At 35.0% G+C, this 17,407-nt stretch overlaps 1 protein-coding gene and 1 long non-coding RNA gene across 3 annotated transcripts in view; one reads left to right on the forward strand and one right to left on the reverse strand.

Moving 5' to 3' along the window:
• The window catches only part of DPYD (dihydropyrimidine dehydrogenase), an 878,551-nt gene that overhangs the window by 847,656 nt on the left and 13,488 nt on the right, over nt 1-17,407 (reverse strand). The gene's annotated exons all lie outside the window — the stretch shown is intronic.
• Nucleotides 1-17,407, forward strand: part of LOC147578193 (uncharacterized) — a 150,772-nt gene that overhangs the window by 312 nt on the left and 133,053 nt on the right. The window lies entirely within an intron of this gene.

A 17,407-nucleotide genomic window follows, 5' to 3' on the forward strand; every position in this document is an offset into this window, starting at 1 on the left:
GTCTAGGAAAGGCTATATTTGGAGGACTTATGTTTTTAAAAATTTATATGTAGTGGGGCACCCTGGATGGCTCAGCAGTTAAGCATCCGACTCTTGATTTCGGCCCAAGTTATGATCTCACAGTCATGAGACAGAGCCCTGTATTGGGCTCCATCTGAGCATGGATGTTGCTTGGGATTCTCTCTCTCCCTCTTCCTCTGTCTCCCTCCCCTCAAAAAAAGTCGATCTAGTACTCTTTAAAATAAAAAGGAGATCCTTGAAGCAATCTCCATTAAGAGAAAGTATGATCTTTTTTTTGCAACAATAAAAAGCCAGAAAATACCTAGCAGAAAGAGAAAAGTTAAATTCCAGTCTGTCTACAGTCAAGTATACCTATACCTACCGTGTCTGTATATAGCTTGACATACATACTTACCAAAAATCATGTTTGAAAGGATTTTTAATGATATGTAAAAAATACTGTTTTTATAATGCAAAGTTTTTAAAAGAAGGAGAAATTGAATCTATATCTGAAATAAAAACAGTTCTATTAGACATAATTTTGCATATTAAATATTTTAAAATAATATAAAATTCATGTACATAATTACTATTTAAGCCACTTTTGTTCTCTAAATTAACAAGTGATATCTTATATTCTTAATTAATGCCCTTTGAATGCCTACAGAGAATGGTCTCCATTTAAAAAGCAGTATTAGGTACTGGAAAATATTCAGTATGAAGTCAGATCAAGATACTGTATTTCAATTCTTTAACAAAAATGACCTAGGAGCATTCCAACTTATAGGCATTAATATCTCACTTTAAATAATTTAAATTTAAACCTAAAGCAAAATATAAAGAAATGATGCCTCTTGTACTAATCTTCATTTATAATTAAATACTACTTGACCTAAACTGGTTTCCTTCCAAGGATAAATAAAATTAACTCTTTGCATCTACTTTGGGGCTTCTGGATTTAGTATATTTGAATTGGAATGGACTGTAAATATTAACATTTGACTGCCTATCCTAATTCAGAAATCCAATTCCAAACACTCATTGAACTGTATCACTCAAATTTATCAAAGAAATACAACAAAGTTTTAGTCTCTTTAGTATATATAAGGCTTACATAAATTAATAAGAAAACAAAAAAATGCTAATAAATAAGAAAAGGGCAAAAACACTTCACAGAGGAATGCATGCATATTTCTAATCTAAGAGGAACAAAGAGAGAAATGTTCAGCCACCCATTGTGTCTTCATTGCAAGTAAGTCTCTGTTTCTGTCACCACTGGAAATGCTCTTGCCAAGTCTCTGATGATGATCACACTGCCCAGTACTTCTCTTTGTGCTTATGTCCTTACACATTTTATTTTTTTTTCATGTTTACTGCCTTTTTTCAATTTTTATACCTTTATTGAGATATAATTCACCACACAATTTACCCATTTAAAGTGTTCAATTCGATGGCTTTTAGTATATTCAGAGTTGTGCCACAGTCATCATTATAAATTTTCATCAATGCCCCCACAAAATTCATAGCCATTAGCAGTCACTTTCCACTTTCCCCAAACTCCCAGCTTCAAGGAAACCACTAATCTACTTTTGACACTACAGATCTGTCTATTCCCTTTTTCCAGGTTTACTGAGATATAATTGATAAATAAAAATTATATTTTTAAGATGTACAATGTGGTGTTTTATATACATGTATATCATTAAATGAGTACCACAATCAAGCTAATTACCATAACCAACACTTCACAGCTACTGTGCTTGTTTATTGTTGTTTTGTTTCATTTTTGTTGGGAGAACATTTATAAATCTATTCAGAGTGAATTTTAAGTATACAATAGAGTATTAACCAACTAAAATCACCATGCTGTACATATTAGATCTCCAGAACTTGTTCATACTGTATAAATGAAGGTTTGTACTCTTTGACCATCATCTCTCCATTTTCTCCACCCCCAACCCCTGTAAATCACCATTCTACTCTCCACTTCCATGAGTTTGACTTTTCTGGATCCAAGGTATAAGTGACATCATGTATTATTTGTCTTTCTATGCCTGGATTATTTCACTTAGTATAATGTCCTCCAGATTCATCCATGTTGTCTCAGATGATAGCATTTCCTTCTTTTTATGGCTAAATATTCCTCTGTGTGTGTGTGTGTGTCTTTCTTTATCCATTCATCCACTGATGGAACTTGGATTGTTTCTACATCTTGGCTGTTACAAATAGTGCTGCAATGAATGTGGGTGTGCAGGTATCTCTTCAGATGCTGATTTCTATCCTTTAGAAATATACCCAGAACTAGGGTCTCTCAGTCATATGGCAGTTCCATTTTAAATTTTTTGAGGAACATCCATAATCTTTCATAATGACTGTACCAATTTACATTCCCACCAACAGTGTGCAAAGTTTCCCTTTTCTCCATGTGTTTGCCACCATTTGTTACCTTGTCTTTTTGATAATAGCCATCCTAATAGGTGTGAGGTGATATCTCAAATGTGGTTTGATTTGCATTTCGCTAGTGATTAGAGATGTTGAGCATATATGTCTTCTTTTGAGAAATGTCTATTTGGGTACTTTTCCCACTATTTAATTGGGTATTTTCTTGCTATGGATTCGCTTATCCCAGACATGACACATAAACAGAATTACACTATGTGGCCTTTCTTATTTCTCCACTTAGCACAATGTTTTCAAGTTTTATCCATGTTTCATTTTACTTTTACATACGTTAAAATTCCACACTATATGTAATTTTTGTTTAAATAGTCAATTGGCTTCTAATGAGATTTAAAAAATAAGTAAAAATCATACATTCATCCATGTAGTTACCATTTTTGCAGTTTCATATTCCTTGATGTAAACTCATATTTCTACCTGGTATCATTTTCCTCCCGTCTGAAGGACATGGCTTCCTTTAACATTTCTTACAGTGCAGGTCTGATGTTGGTAACGTCTTTCAAATTCTGAAAGTCTTTCTTCACCTCTATTTTTGAACACTAATTTCATTGGTATAGAATTCTAGGTTGAGAGTTTTTGCTTTTGTTTTTTCTAGTACATCAAATATGTTACTCTGTTATCTTCTCACTTGCATTGTTTCCAAAAAGGAATTCATTTTTGTCCTTCTGTACCTAGTGTGCCTTTTTTCCCCCCTCTGGTTGTTTTGAAGATTAAAAAAAATTGTTTTTAATGTTTATTTATTTTTGAGAGACATAGAGAAACAGAGTGTAAGCGGGGGAGGGGCAGGGAGAGAGGGAGACACAGAATCCAAAGCAGGTTCCAGCTCTGAGCTGTCGGCACAGAGCCTGACGCTGGGCTCGAACTCACCTAATGTGAGATTATGACCTGAGCCAAAGTCAGAAGCCCAACTGACTGAGCCACCCAGGTGCCCCAAAATATTTTTTACTTTGCCACTGGCTTGGAGCGATTTGATTGTGATGTGCTTTGATGTAGTCTTCTTCATGTTTCTTCTGTTTTGGCTTCATTGGTCTTCTTGGACCTATGGATTTATTTTTCAAATGTGTCTTCTGTATTCCCACCCCTCTACCTCTCCTCTCCTTGGGTGATTCCATTTATATGTATATTAGACCACTTGAAGTTGTCCCACAGCTCACGAAAACTCTTTTCTTTTTTCTCTCTGTGTTTCATTTTGGATGGCTACTATTTCTGTGTCTTCAACTTAATTATCTTTTCTCCTATAATATCTAATCCATTTAGAATCTTATCCAGTGTATTTTCAATCTTAGACATTGTAGTTGCCATTTCTAAAAGTTCAGTTTGACTCTTCTACCTTCTGTGTCTCTATTTAACTTTTTAAACATACAGAATACAATCACAATAACTGTTTTAATGTCCCCTGATAATTCTAACATCTGTGTCAATTTTGTCAGTTCTGAATTTGTTTCAGTTCATTGATTTTTATCCTGATTATGGGTTTTATTGTGTACTTCTTTTCAAAGATAGCTGGTAATCTTTAATTGGATGTCAAGTATTGTGGATTTCACTTTCGTGGGTGGGGGATGTTTTTGTAGTCCTAAAAATACTCTTGAATCTTGTCTAATATATTTCATTTCTTTTGTTTTACTGTTTCGGGTAGAAATGTGTGCAGGAAAGGGTTAAGGCAGTAGGCCTGAGTTGCTCAAATTCTGCACATTCCCAAAAGAGGCCTATTTCAGAAGTGGCTCTTGACCCACTCTTAGCAACACTCTGTCTGACAGGAGTGTTGGTATGCCTGAAGCCTTGAACCACGCTATACCAGCTAACTAGAAAGTTTAAGCTAACAGTGTGGTTGATGATGAATATCTGATTTTTCTCTGGTGGTCAAAGCTTGAAGCACTATGCCTACATAACTAACACCAAATAAAAACCCTAGACACTAAGGCTTGGGTCAGCTGTCCTGGCTGGAATACTCCATCCATGGTGTCATACATTGTTGCTGAGAGAACTAAGCATGTCTCACATAATTCCATCGAGAGAGAATACCTGGAAGTTTGTGTCTGATTCCCTCCAGACTTTGACCTGTGCCTTTTCTCTTTGTTGACTTTGACTTTAATCTATCCTTTCACTGTAATAAATTGTAACCATGAATATAAAACCTTCTGAGTTCTTTGAGTACTTCTAGTGAGCCAGTGAGCCTGAGAGTGGTCCTGGGAACCCCAGAAACAAAATGTAAAACAATTCCCTATTAATTCACCTTGAGCAGAAGTGGAAGCAGAGACAGGAGTACTTTATTTTAATGGCCACTCCTTCCCACACAGCTTAACTTTGTAAAAAAGTTAAGTTTGACAAAAACTATAGAAAAGTTCTCAAAATGGCAACAAAGTGATATCTCCACTCACTTTTATATTCAACTAAGGGCCAGCCAGTAAGATATATTTGGACATCTGGGTCTTTGGGGAAGTCTCATTAAAAGGAAGGATCACACTTCTTTTTCCCTTCCTCCCTTCTTTTGGAGCTCTGACTTCCAACTTGAATAATGGGGTACACTTGAGGATATCAGCACAGAAACACAGAGACCTGTTGAAAAGTGGTGCCTGGGTGGCTCAGTCAGTTAAGTGACCAACTCTTGACTTCAGCTCAGGTCATGACCTCACGGTTTGTGGGATCAAGCCCCATGCCAGGCTCCATCTCAATAGCACAGAGCCTGCTGGCGAATTTCTCTCTCTCCCTCTCTCTGTCCCTCTCCCATTTGTGTGTGCTCTCTTCCTCTCTCAAATAATAAAAATATTATTTTTATATGTCCCTCTCTCAAAATAAACATTAAAAGAAACCTGTTGACAAGAAAAAGGTGTCACATGCCCTATACTACATTTCTCTAGACTTTACATGAGCGAGAAATAAATTACTGCCTTGTTTAAGCCACTTCCATTACTACTTTCCCTATAATACACCTCATATTCTGGTTCTTACAGTGTCCAAGGTGATTCTAGTAGCCAACTAGGTATGGGAAGCCCTGATAGTCCAACAACAAGGGAAAATATTCAGAGCCAGAGTGTATGTAAATGTCATAAAGAAAGCATTTGGCTTATGTACTTAAAAGACAAATGGGAAATCACATCAGCATAAGTTAGTATTTTTCTTGAAATCCATCAAAATGTCAAAAATCCTAAACCAAAAATTACTCATTTCAAAAAATGATCAATGGAAATTTTGTTGTGCCAGCATAGAAAAAAATGATTCATTTTAATCTCCATTGATTGACTGCTAATAGCTTTCTCCACTTTAACTGACATGAATTTTTTACAATGTGGCACAATGATGTGAATAAAAATTTATCTGATGTTCCTTTATTAACTGTTTTCTGGAAACTTTCCATAACTATCCCCTGTATACAACTCTCTCCCTTCAATCCACACTCCCAAAGAGACTGTGTTAAACCCCTTCTACCAGGCTGTAGCAGATAACACACTTCTGTACTCTCAAGATATACCCATCTCTATCAATATTCTCTGACTTAACTTCAGGATTTGTTCTCAGCCTTATACATATTTCAAATAGGAATACAGTTTAACTCCTTTTTCTCAAAATTGTATAATGTCTCTTATTTAAAAAAACAAAAATACTTAGATGTATTTTTCTAATGTTTTTGCACTGGATGATTGTTTCTAATAGCTGATGTTGAACAAGGGCTTCCAGTATGCCAGACACCTTTCTGAGTGTTTTTCAAGCTGATCATCACAAGAATCCTATGATGTCATTAGTATTATTGTTGGCAGTTTACAGGCGAAACCAAATCATGAGAAGGTTAAAGAAGATCCTAACCCACTATGTTGGCTTCAGATTCTAGACTGTTAATCACTACTCTGCACTTCCTCTATGGATTTACAGTCCATTGTATTATCTACAATAATAATACCTTCATATTTATTTTAACGTATAGAACTTAAGGACTGCTGTATATTCATTGCAAATACTTAAAAAAAGCTTTTCATTGGGCAAATACAATGTAAACAAGAGCTGAATTAAATCAGACTTAAAGACAAGTCTATCATCTACCCATTAGCCACAGCATCTAACAAATTTCCTGATACACAATGCTTATGTGTTGTTGATTTAAATGAAAAAAAAAAACAAGCAAATCTTAGAAATGTTGTTAAGAAAGCTCCAGCAGGACTTGATGACGATAAATACAGGCTGTGAATAGACAGAAAAATAAATGTACCTCCTAGGTCAACAATTTGGAGATTATAAGAAAAACCGATGACTATAAACAGTAATCACAGAAAATAAAAGTTGGGATAGAGAACTAGCTTAGTTCTCTTGAACTAGAATTGAAAAAAAAGGTTCAATTCTTTTTGGCACATTACTTAAATATTGATGGCATTTACAAATGATATATAAGCTAAAAAAAATTGACAGTGAAATATAGCATGTTTCAGTGTCTTTCAATTGTTGGATTTGATTTAAGTCCAGACATCTTATCAGAAAAGCTTCCTTAATTGTGAAGGAATCACAGATGCTCTAGTCCCAAAAATACAGTTTATATCTCAGAAATGCCAAGTAACACTACTGTCATTATAATAGAAATTATATGCTTGACACTTTCAATGTACAAAATGTTTTCACATACGTTATTAGATCATGTATTCCAAATGAAATCCACACCTTCTAAAATTTTCTGTATGTGTGCCTGTCTGCCCCACTAGACTTTGAGCATATAGTGACTGGCTATGACTCATCTCAGTATCTTCAGCACCTTGTATGAGGCATAGCATAAAGAATGCTTGCAATTAATTGAATTGCACCTCCTTAGAGTGTTAGAACCATAAGGGACCATAAGGGACCTCCTTTTATGGAGAGACCTAGTACAGTGGAAAAGACAACCCAAAAAAAGGGCAATAAAAATCAGGACAGACTCCTTACTCCATTACATCACCACACTCATACAAATACTACTATGAAGGTACTCTCAAATATTTTGAATTATCCACTAGTTCACATCACCTCTGGCCCTACTTCTGGTTGGAAACCATATCTAAAAGAGGCATAACAGTTCAGAAGTTCAGTGTTTCAGATTTATTGGATAAAGCTAGATTTCTTTTATTTCCACAGGAAAGATTACATAACCCCTATATTTGAAATAATTCTGTAAGCATTAAAAGTTTTCCATTGCATTAAAATACTCTTAATCTCAAGATGAGTACATTATCACCATCACTTTCAATACAAAGCTTCTTACACTTCAGCTGTCCTTTTACAGATTCATACTGAAAATAAATTTTAAGCAGAATTACATTGCTGTGCAATGAGTAATAATTTCATTAAATTAGTAGCATTCACCTTCTAGTGAGATTTCTTTATTACTTTATTCATAGAATATTTTGTAAAAAAAAGCATACTAAACAGAACCATTTACCTTTTAATACTATCCTTAAATAGGGCATACCACTAGGAAACAATCAGCTATTATTCCCTATTTCAATCTAAATAACTGTAATAACTTCCAGGTGTTTGATAAAAGGCACTTCCCATCACTATATAGATCCATACTTTCTATAAGCCTTACTGGCACTTAAACTTGTTCAAAGGTATAAACATTTTTCTCGAGGATGATAGATATTAGGCTGTAATTAAGGTTATTGTGCTGGCATAGAAGATAATTTGACTTAATGGAAGACATTCTGTGATGGAAATTAACAAGTTTGCTACATAATTACATAACAGGATTGATTTTGAGCAACATTTGTGCTATCTACACACTAAGATTTAAGGAAGCAAAGGCTAGATGATTAACAGATCTCTTGTAGTATTTACTATGAAGTGAAATAAAAACTCAAAGGACTAGATACAATTTGTTTAACGATATCACAAAGAATGCAGTATCTCAGATTTCTTTTACCTTAAAATTTGTTACAATGAACATCACATATTTTTATGGGAAAGAGTAAAAAAAATTTTTTTAAATTAAAGCTTAATTTAACCATTCTAAAAATACAGATTATGGAACTGGATGAACCATTTGATAACTTAAAAAAATATTTAAATGGTGTTTCTTACAATTTGTGGGTCAATTCCAAAGTAAAGCTTCCATTACAACCAGAAGCTTGTAACAGGCAAAATATATTAGTCTAGTAAAATAATATCTAACATAGGCAAGGCTGTGGAAATGTCTCATGTTTATTAAACTAATTCTATCATTAACATAGCAATATGTTTAGGATCAATTATATCTTTTTAAAAAATATTCCTTGGTAAACTTTTCTTTTTTTTTTTTTTTAATTTTTTTTTTAATGTTTATTTTTCAGACAGAGTGAGACAGAGCATGAATGGGGGAGGGGCAGAGAGAGAGGGAGACACAGAATCGGAAGCAGGCTCCAGGCTCTGAGCCATCAGCCCAGAGCCTGACGCGGGGCTCGAACTCACGAACCGTGAGATCGTGACCTGAGCTGAAGTCGGACGCTCAACCGACTGAGCCACCCAGGCGCCCCAACTTTTCTTAGTAGTAGCTTACAATTCATTGTTTTCACTTTCAAGCACATTATTTGGTCATTTAAATTAAACTACAAGAGAGGAAACCAGAAATCCATTTAGTGCTTTAAAATTTAAACCTCAAGTGTCCTTTTAAAAATAAGTGTACTTTTCCGAAACTGCTAGGCAAATTGCCAAACACAAAAAGGAAAATACCAAAAATCTGATAAATACAAAGTGAAATTGCACTAGTAGAGGAATTAAAAACAGAAATAGCTACAAGTGTTGCCTCTAAAAAAAAAGAGCTGGGAGAAGATGGGGAGGGGTGCAGAGAAGTCAATGGTGTGCTAGAGCCAGCTCGAATGGGCTCTGGAGAGCTGAGAGTTAATATCTCTTTCAAACTCCACATTTTCAGGGCTTAAAATCTGCCACAGAGGAGTTATTTACCCCATGGTAATTAGCAAACACTACAAATCAGGGCTTTCCTACTCTTCACTCCCAATTAGTTGTTTACCAGTGTGTTACTGGTAAGAATAGTAAAGGGCACCATTGCTTTTCCTTAAAAGCTCTTCTTAATTTATTTTTTTTTATTTTTATTTTGCGTATTACACTGATTTCTAATGCAGTAAACTGCATTATACTGACAAAAATTAAACAACATTTAAAGATGCCATTATTAAAACAATGGGATAATTCAGAGATCCACAAGATTCACTGGGCAGGTAAGCTAATCATAATGTTTCAGTGATAACACCTTAATAATAATGGAAGGAATTCAAAACTCCTTATCAATCTAAAGTAGTTTCCATGAATATTAAAAGACACTGGTGAGTTTCAGTAAGAACATATGAACTTTTATAACTAGTCAATGTAATTTAATTTCCCCCAGAAAAATTGACCCAAAAAGTAAGTTATCAAACTATCAAGTATACTTAAGCCATAGGTTTTTACACAGGTATACTATTTTAAAATTGATAAACTACATAATTACACAGATTCTTGATTTATTTCATTTTCAGATTAACTGAGAACTAGACAAACTGCTTTGTATTGAACATTGTACTGCGAATTATGATTCTACAATGTGCACCTCTAAGTATTTGCCATGACATAATTAATTCAAAATTGTATGGCACTAAAAATGTAAAAGGGGCAAGGTTTAATTTAAGTTAATATGAATTAGTCATAGATATACCCTTTAATTACATTTTTAATCCTCGAATATGAACTGGTTGTCTTGACAGTGATATTATTGTTACACAGTAGAATGTAAAATGTCCTCAGTGAATCAGGTTTATAACACATACCTAAATGTACAGAAACTATAGAAGGAAATATATATATATATATATATATATATATATATATATTATACCCCCCAAACCAACTCTAGCATTTTAGCCCATTGTGCCTATTTCTTTTTCCTAATTTTTCCAACAAATAATATGTCCTGTCAGAGGTCAAAGTAGCCTGGAAAAGGGCAAAACTGGTCAGTTGACATCATATTGAGAAGTGATTGATGACATCTCATCAGCTCCCTCCACTGCAACCATCTGGTTTGTGGATTAGAAGCCATTCATACCTTAGTTCATTTACACATGTGAAGGACTCCTTGAAGAATCCATTATAAAATATCTTATTGAGAAATTTTGTGGGAAAAAAATACAGTGGGAAAAAATGAGGTAACATTTGAAGGACTTCCATTCCCATACTTCTTTGATTCCTCATTTTCTTGTCATGTATTTTAATGTCTGAATAAACAGCAATGTAAAATTGGGTTCATATTCACAGTTTTTCGTTTCCAATTCACTACTGACTCTAATCAAACCGTTTAACCTTTCTATGCCCTTGGTTTCAACATTTCTGAAACTGATGCATTTTTGTAAGGCTGGAAACATGTTCATAAGTAAAGCAAAAGAGGAAAAAAATGTTGTGAGTGCACAGATTCACATTCATCCCTCTTTAACCTAACTCTACCAGCCCCTATACTTACACCTGTCTTACACCTGACCCATTTCAGCCAGAGCAGCCCTCCTCCTCCTGTCTCTAAAGAGAGACACCTAACTCATTTTTGGTCCTTGAATTACTAGAGATCAAAGTGAAGGTGGGAGGAGACTGCAACAAAAGTTACATGAGTTTCTTTATTATTTATTAAATAATATCAAAATAACACTGTAAAAGTAAATCATTAAGCTTCATGAATCTGAATTTACAACATGTAGACTTTAATTCTAAAACCATAATTCTGAACCATCACCCCAAAGCACTCTTTACTTTCTATCTTCATATATAGTTATTTGTGAATTTGCCTCATCTTCCATTCTGATATCATAAGCTCATTCAGGAGAGACACATTTATCTTTCTAGCCAGTCCCCACATATACTTAATGTAGTGCCTAGGATACAGCAAGTACTTAATAATTACTTACAAAATTAAATGGTAACTTAAGCTTTGGAAAAAATATATTCAATGTTTATTGTAGATTTTAAAAATTATCTATGTAGTTCTTTGCCATATTTGATAATAAACATCTTTTCCTTTCAAATAAGAACCATACATGTCTATAAGTTAAACAACTTTATGATAATACTAGCTTACATTTGCATTTATTCTCAATTCATTTGTTCCAAACAAAGCACTATGAGACAGATAGGAAAAGAATCATGATCTCTATTTCATTGATGGGGAAATCAACTTAAGTTCACAAAGCTAAAAAGTGCCAGAACTAGGACTTAAATAGCATATTTAGAACTCTTTAAAATATGACATTTAACCCTAATTACTTCCTTAAACTATGAATTTGAATGTAATAAAGGTCTTTTCTCTTACAAATGTTAGATATCACCAGCCTTACTATCCTTACATCTGAACTATCTTCCCTCCTTTCCTCTCTTCCCTTCCACAAATATTACAGCTTCTTTGCAATTGAAAACCAAAATCTGTATTTGCTTACAAGGGCTGCCATAAAAAAAAAAAATACCACAAATCAGGTACCTTAAAACAACAGAAATATATTATCTTACAGTTCTGGAAGATAGACGTATGAAATCAAGATGTCAACCAAGCCATATGCCTTCTAAAACCCATAGGGGAAAATCCTTCATTGTCACTTCAAGGTTCCAGTGTTTGCTGGAAATCCCCAGCATTCATTCCTTGGCTTAGAGAGACATTATTCTAACCTCTCCCTTTGTAATCACATAGCTGTCTTTCCTCATATATCTTCACATCATCTTTCCTCTGTGCTCTATTCCTTATACCTGTGCTCTTGTTATCCATCAATTCCTTGGTCACCACACCACCCTCTATCCAAACTCAGAATTTAAATCAAGTTCTCTGTTTCACACCCCACTGTTCTTTACAGCAGTCTTGGTGACTTCAGCAGCCACCTGGACCATCCAGCATCTGCTCCTTACTCAACCATCTCACCACCAATATTTTTTTTCCTTCCACATCACCACAGACACCCTCTCTCCTTGTTATATTCTTGACCTTTTTATTATTAGTTATCACACCATCTCCAAGAGCTTTATTTCAAACATACCACTCTAATCTTCACCTCTTCCACCTTCATACTCTCCCACCTTCCAACAACTCTTTGACTTTATTGAGGCCACGAACCCATTGAGCACATCACATCTGGCATTCTCACTACTCATTTTCCTATCCTGACTTCCTTCACATTAGATTCCATGATCCACCACTATGACTTCTTCACAACACCTTAATTCTATTCCTTCTCTCACACCAACGTTATTGCCCAAGTAAATCTTAACCCAATTAACTACTCTTTGTCTAAACCCAAGCAGTTAAAAGTGGCTAGAATAGGGGAGCCTGGGTGGCTCAATTGGTTAAGCAGCCGACTTAAGCTCAGGCCGTTTGTTATCTCATGGTTTGAGAGTTCAAACCTCACATCAGGCTCTCTGCTGTAAGCACAGAGCCTGCTTTGGATCCTCTGTCCCCTTCTCTCTCTGCCCCTCACCTGCTTGCTTGTTTTCTCTCTCTCTCTCAAAAATAAATAAACATTTTTTTAAAAGTGGCTAGAAGAATCCACAATCACATTCATGTTAATTTCTTAACAAATTTCAATTGGAAAACAAACTTGCCTAACAATCCTACTATAATTCCTTTTTACTTTCATTCTCCCACTTTCCAGAAAGTTTATTCATACTTTCATCCGTTCTTAAAATTTATATCCTGTTTTCCTCTTACCCTCTGTTAATGCTATTGCCTCACACTCTTATTGAGAAACTAAAAACTGTCAGATGGGAATTCCCTCTTCTTCCTGCCACCCACTATAGCACGCCTCTGCCATACATCTGACTCTAATGCTTATATTATCAATCCTATTCCCCTTCACCAAAAGAATCTCTTTATACAGGTAATTATCCCTTCTATGTCCTTCAACAGTGGTGTCTCTTTCTATTGGATCTCTTTCCATTAGTATATGTCCATGCTCTATTCTCTCTCTCCAGCTACTTCCCAATTTCTGTGTTCCTCTTTAGAGTGAAACTTTACCCCGGAAATTTCTAGTGTCACTGTCTCACTTCTCTATCTCCTGTTCCTTTCTCAATCCATCCAAATTGGGCCTCTTTCTCCAATAGTTATTATTAAATTCATAATTTCTCCATGTTACTGAATTAAAAGGAAACTTTCGTGCCCTCATTTTACCCTCTCAACAGCAATGTAGAGAGTTGACTATACCACCTCTTTCCTCCTTCCTTGGTTTCTGTGATACCACTGTCTCCTGGCTACTTTTCCTTCTTCTAACCTCCTAAATCTCCAACTCCTTGTCTAGCTACACTGTCTCTTAGTGATTTTACTCAGCCCCAGGATTTTACACATCATTTTTGTATCAATAATTCCCCAATTTCCATCTCTAGCTATGATTTCTTTATTAACCTCAGATACTTATTTCCAGTTGACTACTTGATATCTTTACTTTGGTTATCTAATAGGGATTTCAAACTTAATGCCATTAAACAACACTTGTATCTCATACATCTGTTATTTCTTTTTGCCCCTCAGATAAAGTTCAATCCCACCTCTTTAATTTTCATTCTTTGTTCTCAAAAGCTATGGCAGACTCCTTCTGGTACTTCAGGTTTAAGTACAAATGTCACCTCCACGAGGAGGCCTTCTCTGACTGGCCAAATAAAGGAGGCCCCACCAGTCATTCTGCATCAGATTATTCTGATTTACTTTTACCGAAGCTCATGATACTACTGAAATTACCATACAGTTTGAAATTTTTACTGCCTTTTATTTCTATACTGTAATGTAATTTTACTGAGAGCAGAAATCTTTTGTCTTGTTTGTATGCATATTTCTAAAATCTAACTAGTGTCTAGCACATAGTAAGAAATTAATACGTATTTTTGAATATACAAAAAAGTTAAACTTCTGTGTTTAAAACATCAAAATAGAAGATAATCAAAGAGCCCATTGGAGTCAAAAAGATAATTGGTAGCCATTATTAGTATTAGAGGCAGTTAGGCTGTAACAGGATGTATGGAGGCCAGCAAAGAGGAAGTAATGGCCAGCTATGGGGAAAGTCAGAGGCCTATCCTGGTAGCACTCCAAAACAAAGCCACAAGAAGCTGGATCAAAGGAAACAGGCCCAAGATGGCTGACAAAGTAGGCCAGAAAGCCAGGACCAAGCAAGGTAGGAAAGGCATGAAACCCTACTTCCAAGAAATCCCCACCTCCTTGTTAACAACCATCAATAAAAGATAGAAACCCAAACCCCAGCACCCACAGCACTCTCTGTCTCACTCTATCTCAAGAGTGTACCTTCACTTTAATAAACTTTCCTGAATGTGTTGCTATCCTCTATGTTTTGTCTGTCCCTCAATTCTTTCTCGTGACGAGACCAAGAGACTTCAGCGACATCTTTGGAGTAGACTGGGTCAAAGCCTCGAGGCATGGGGTCTCCCCAGTTCACCCAGCAACATTAGCATTTTAATATTTAGTGTTAATTGCGTATTTGCTGAGCCTATTAAAATGATGAGTATGTAGTATTTCCTTCAATCATACAACAATCCTATGATATAGGTACTTTTACTGTCCCCATTGTACAGATGAGGAAATAAAAACACGGAAAATTGGAGTTACTTGCCAATGTCAAACTAGAATGTGGCACAGCTAGGATATGATGGACATTAGCACTTTAATTCCAGAGTCTACACTCTTTTTTAAGCTTATTTGTTCATTTTGGGGGAGGCGGGAGAGGAAAGGAGAAGAGAGAGGGGGAGAGAGAACCCCAAGCAGGTTCTGCACTGACAGTGCAGAGCCTGATGCAGGGCTCAAACCCACAAACTGTGAGATCATGACCTGAGCCAATATCAAGAGTCAGACGTTTAACCGACTGAGCCATCCAGGAGCCCCAGAGTGTACATTCTTAATCACTAATCTGTGCTACACTTTCATTTTAATTGAAACAAACAATAATGATCCATTATATACTACATTATAATAAATACTATAAAAGATCAAGTCTACTAGTCCATTGCTGCTTCTGAATTTGCCTGAAGTTAGTTTAAGTGGATAATATGTTTCCAAAAGAGTATTGATTTTGTGATTTTATAATTAATTAGCATCTAAGTTTCTTAAAATCTGTGATATTTCTACTTTTCTTTTGTATGTGCGTGTACTTTATTATTGAAATATAATTGACTTACCATATTATATGAATTTCAGATGTACAAAATAGTGATTCAATAATTATGTACATTATGAAATGCTCACCATGAAAGTATACTTATCATTTGTCATCATATAAAGTTATTACCATATTATTGACTGTATTCCCATGCTGTAGTTTTCTTCCCCATGAATAATTTATTTTGTAACTGGAAGTTTGTACCTCTTAATCCCCTTCACCTATCTTGCCTATCCCCTCTCCGCCCCACCCTGGAAGCCACCAGTTTTTTCTCTGTATTTATGTCTGTTTTTTGTTTGTTCATTAGCTTTGCTTTCTTGGATCTACATATAAAGTGAAATGATACGGTGCTTGTATTTTTCAGTCTGACTTCTTTCACTTAGCATAATACCCTCTAGGTCCATCCACATTGTTGCAAATGGCAAGATTTAGTTCTTTTTCATGGGTAAGTAGTATTCCATTATGGGTATATACACCGCATTTTCTTGATCCATTTATCTGTCAACAGACACTTGGATTGCTTCCATAATTTTCTATTGTAAGTAATGCTGCAATGAACATAGGGGTTCATATATATTTTCATGTTAGTGTTTTCATTTTCTTTGGATAAATACTCAGAAGTGGAATTATTGGATCATATGGGATTTCTATTTTTAATTTTTTGAGGCTACACCAATTCACAGTCCCACCAACAGTGCACATCCATTCTTTTCTCCACATCCTCACCAACACTTTTTTGTCTTTTTGGTACTAGTTATTCTGACTGTGTGTTATTCTAGTTATTCTGATAGCTCACTGTGGTTTTGACTTGCATTTCCCCAGTGATTAGTAATGCTGAGTATCTTTTCAGGTATCTGTTGGCCATTTGTATTTTTTCTTTGGGGAAATGAATATTCAGGTCCTCTCCCCATTTTTAAATTGATTATTTGTATTTCTGGTGTCCAATTATATGAGTATGTATATTTTGGATATTAATCTCTTATCAAGTATATCATTTGCAAATACCTCTTCCATTTAGTGGGTTGCCTTCTCATTTTGTTGATAGTTTCCTTTGCTGTGCAAAAGCTTTAGTTTGATGTAGTCCCCAATTGTTTATTTTTACTTTTGTTTTGTTTCCTGAAGAGACAGATCCAGAAAAATATTGCTAAGGCCAATGTCCAAGAGATTACTGCCTATGTTTTCTTTTAAGAATTTTATGGCTTCAGGTCCTACATTTAGGTCTTTAACAATTTTGAGGTTATTTTTGTGTATGGTAGTAGAAAACTATATGGTCCAGTTTATAGAGTCCAGGTATCTCATCACCATTTATTGAAGAGATTGTCTTTTCCCCATTTTGTATTCTTGCCTCTTTTTGTCATAGATTAATTGACCATACAAATGTGGTTTTTTATTTCTGGGTACTCTATTCTGTTTCATTGATCTAAATGTCTATTTTTGTGCCAGCAGCATACTGTTTTTGTCACTACAGCTTTGAAATATAGCTTGAAATCTAGAATTGTGATACCTCCAGCTTTACTTTACTTTTTCTTAAGATTGCTTCAGGATCTTTTGTGTTTCCATACAAATTTTATGATTATTTGTTCTATTTCTGTGGAAAATATTATTGGTATCTTGAAAGAGTTGAATCTGTAGATGGCTTATGGTAATAAAGACATTTCAACAATATTCTTCTAATCCATGAGCATGGTCTATCTTTCTATTTATTTGTCTCATCTTCAATTTATTTCATAAATGCCTTATAGTTTTCAGAATGCAGATTGTTCATCTCCTTGGTTAAATTTATTTCTAGGTATTTTATTCTTTTTGATGTTATTTTTAAATGGGGTTGTTTTCTTAATTTC

Source organism: Puma concolor, chromosome C1, assembly GCF_028749965.1.
Source record: "Puma concolor isolate L17-30 chromosome C1, mPumCon1.1.hap2, whole genome shotgun sequence".
Taxonomy (NCBI): Eukaryota; Metazoa; Chordata; class Mammalia; order Carnivora; family Felidae; genus Puma; species Puma concolor.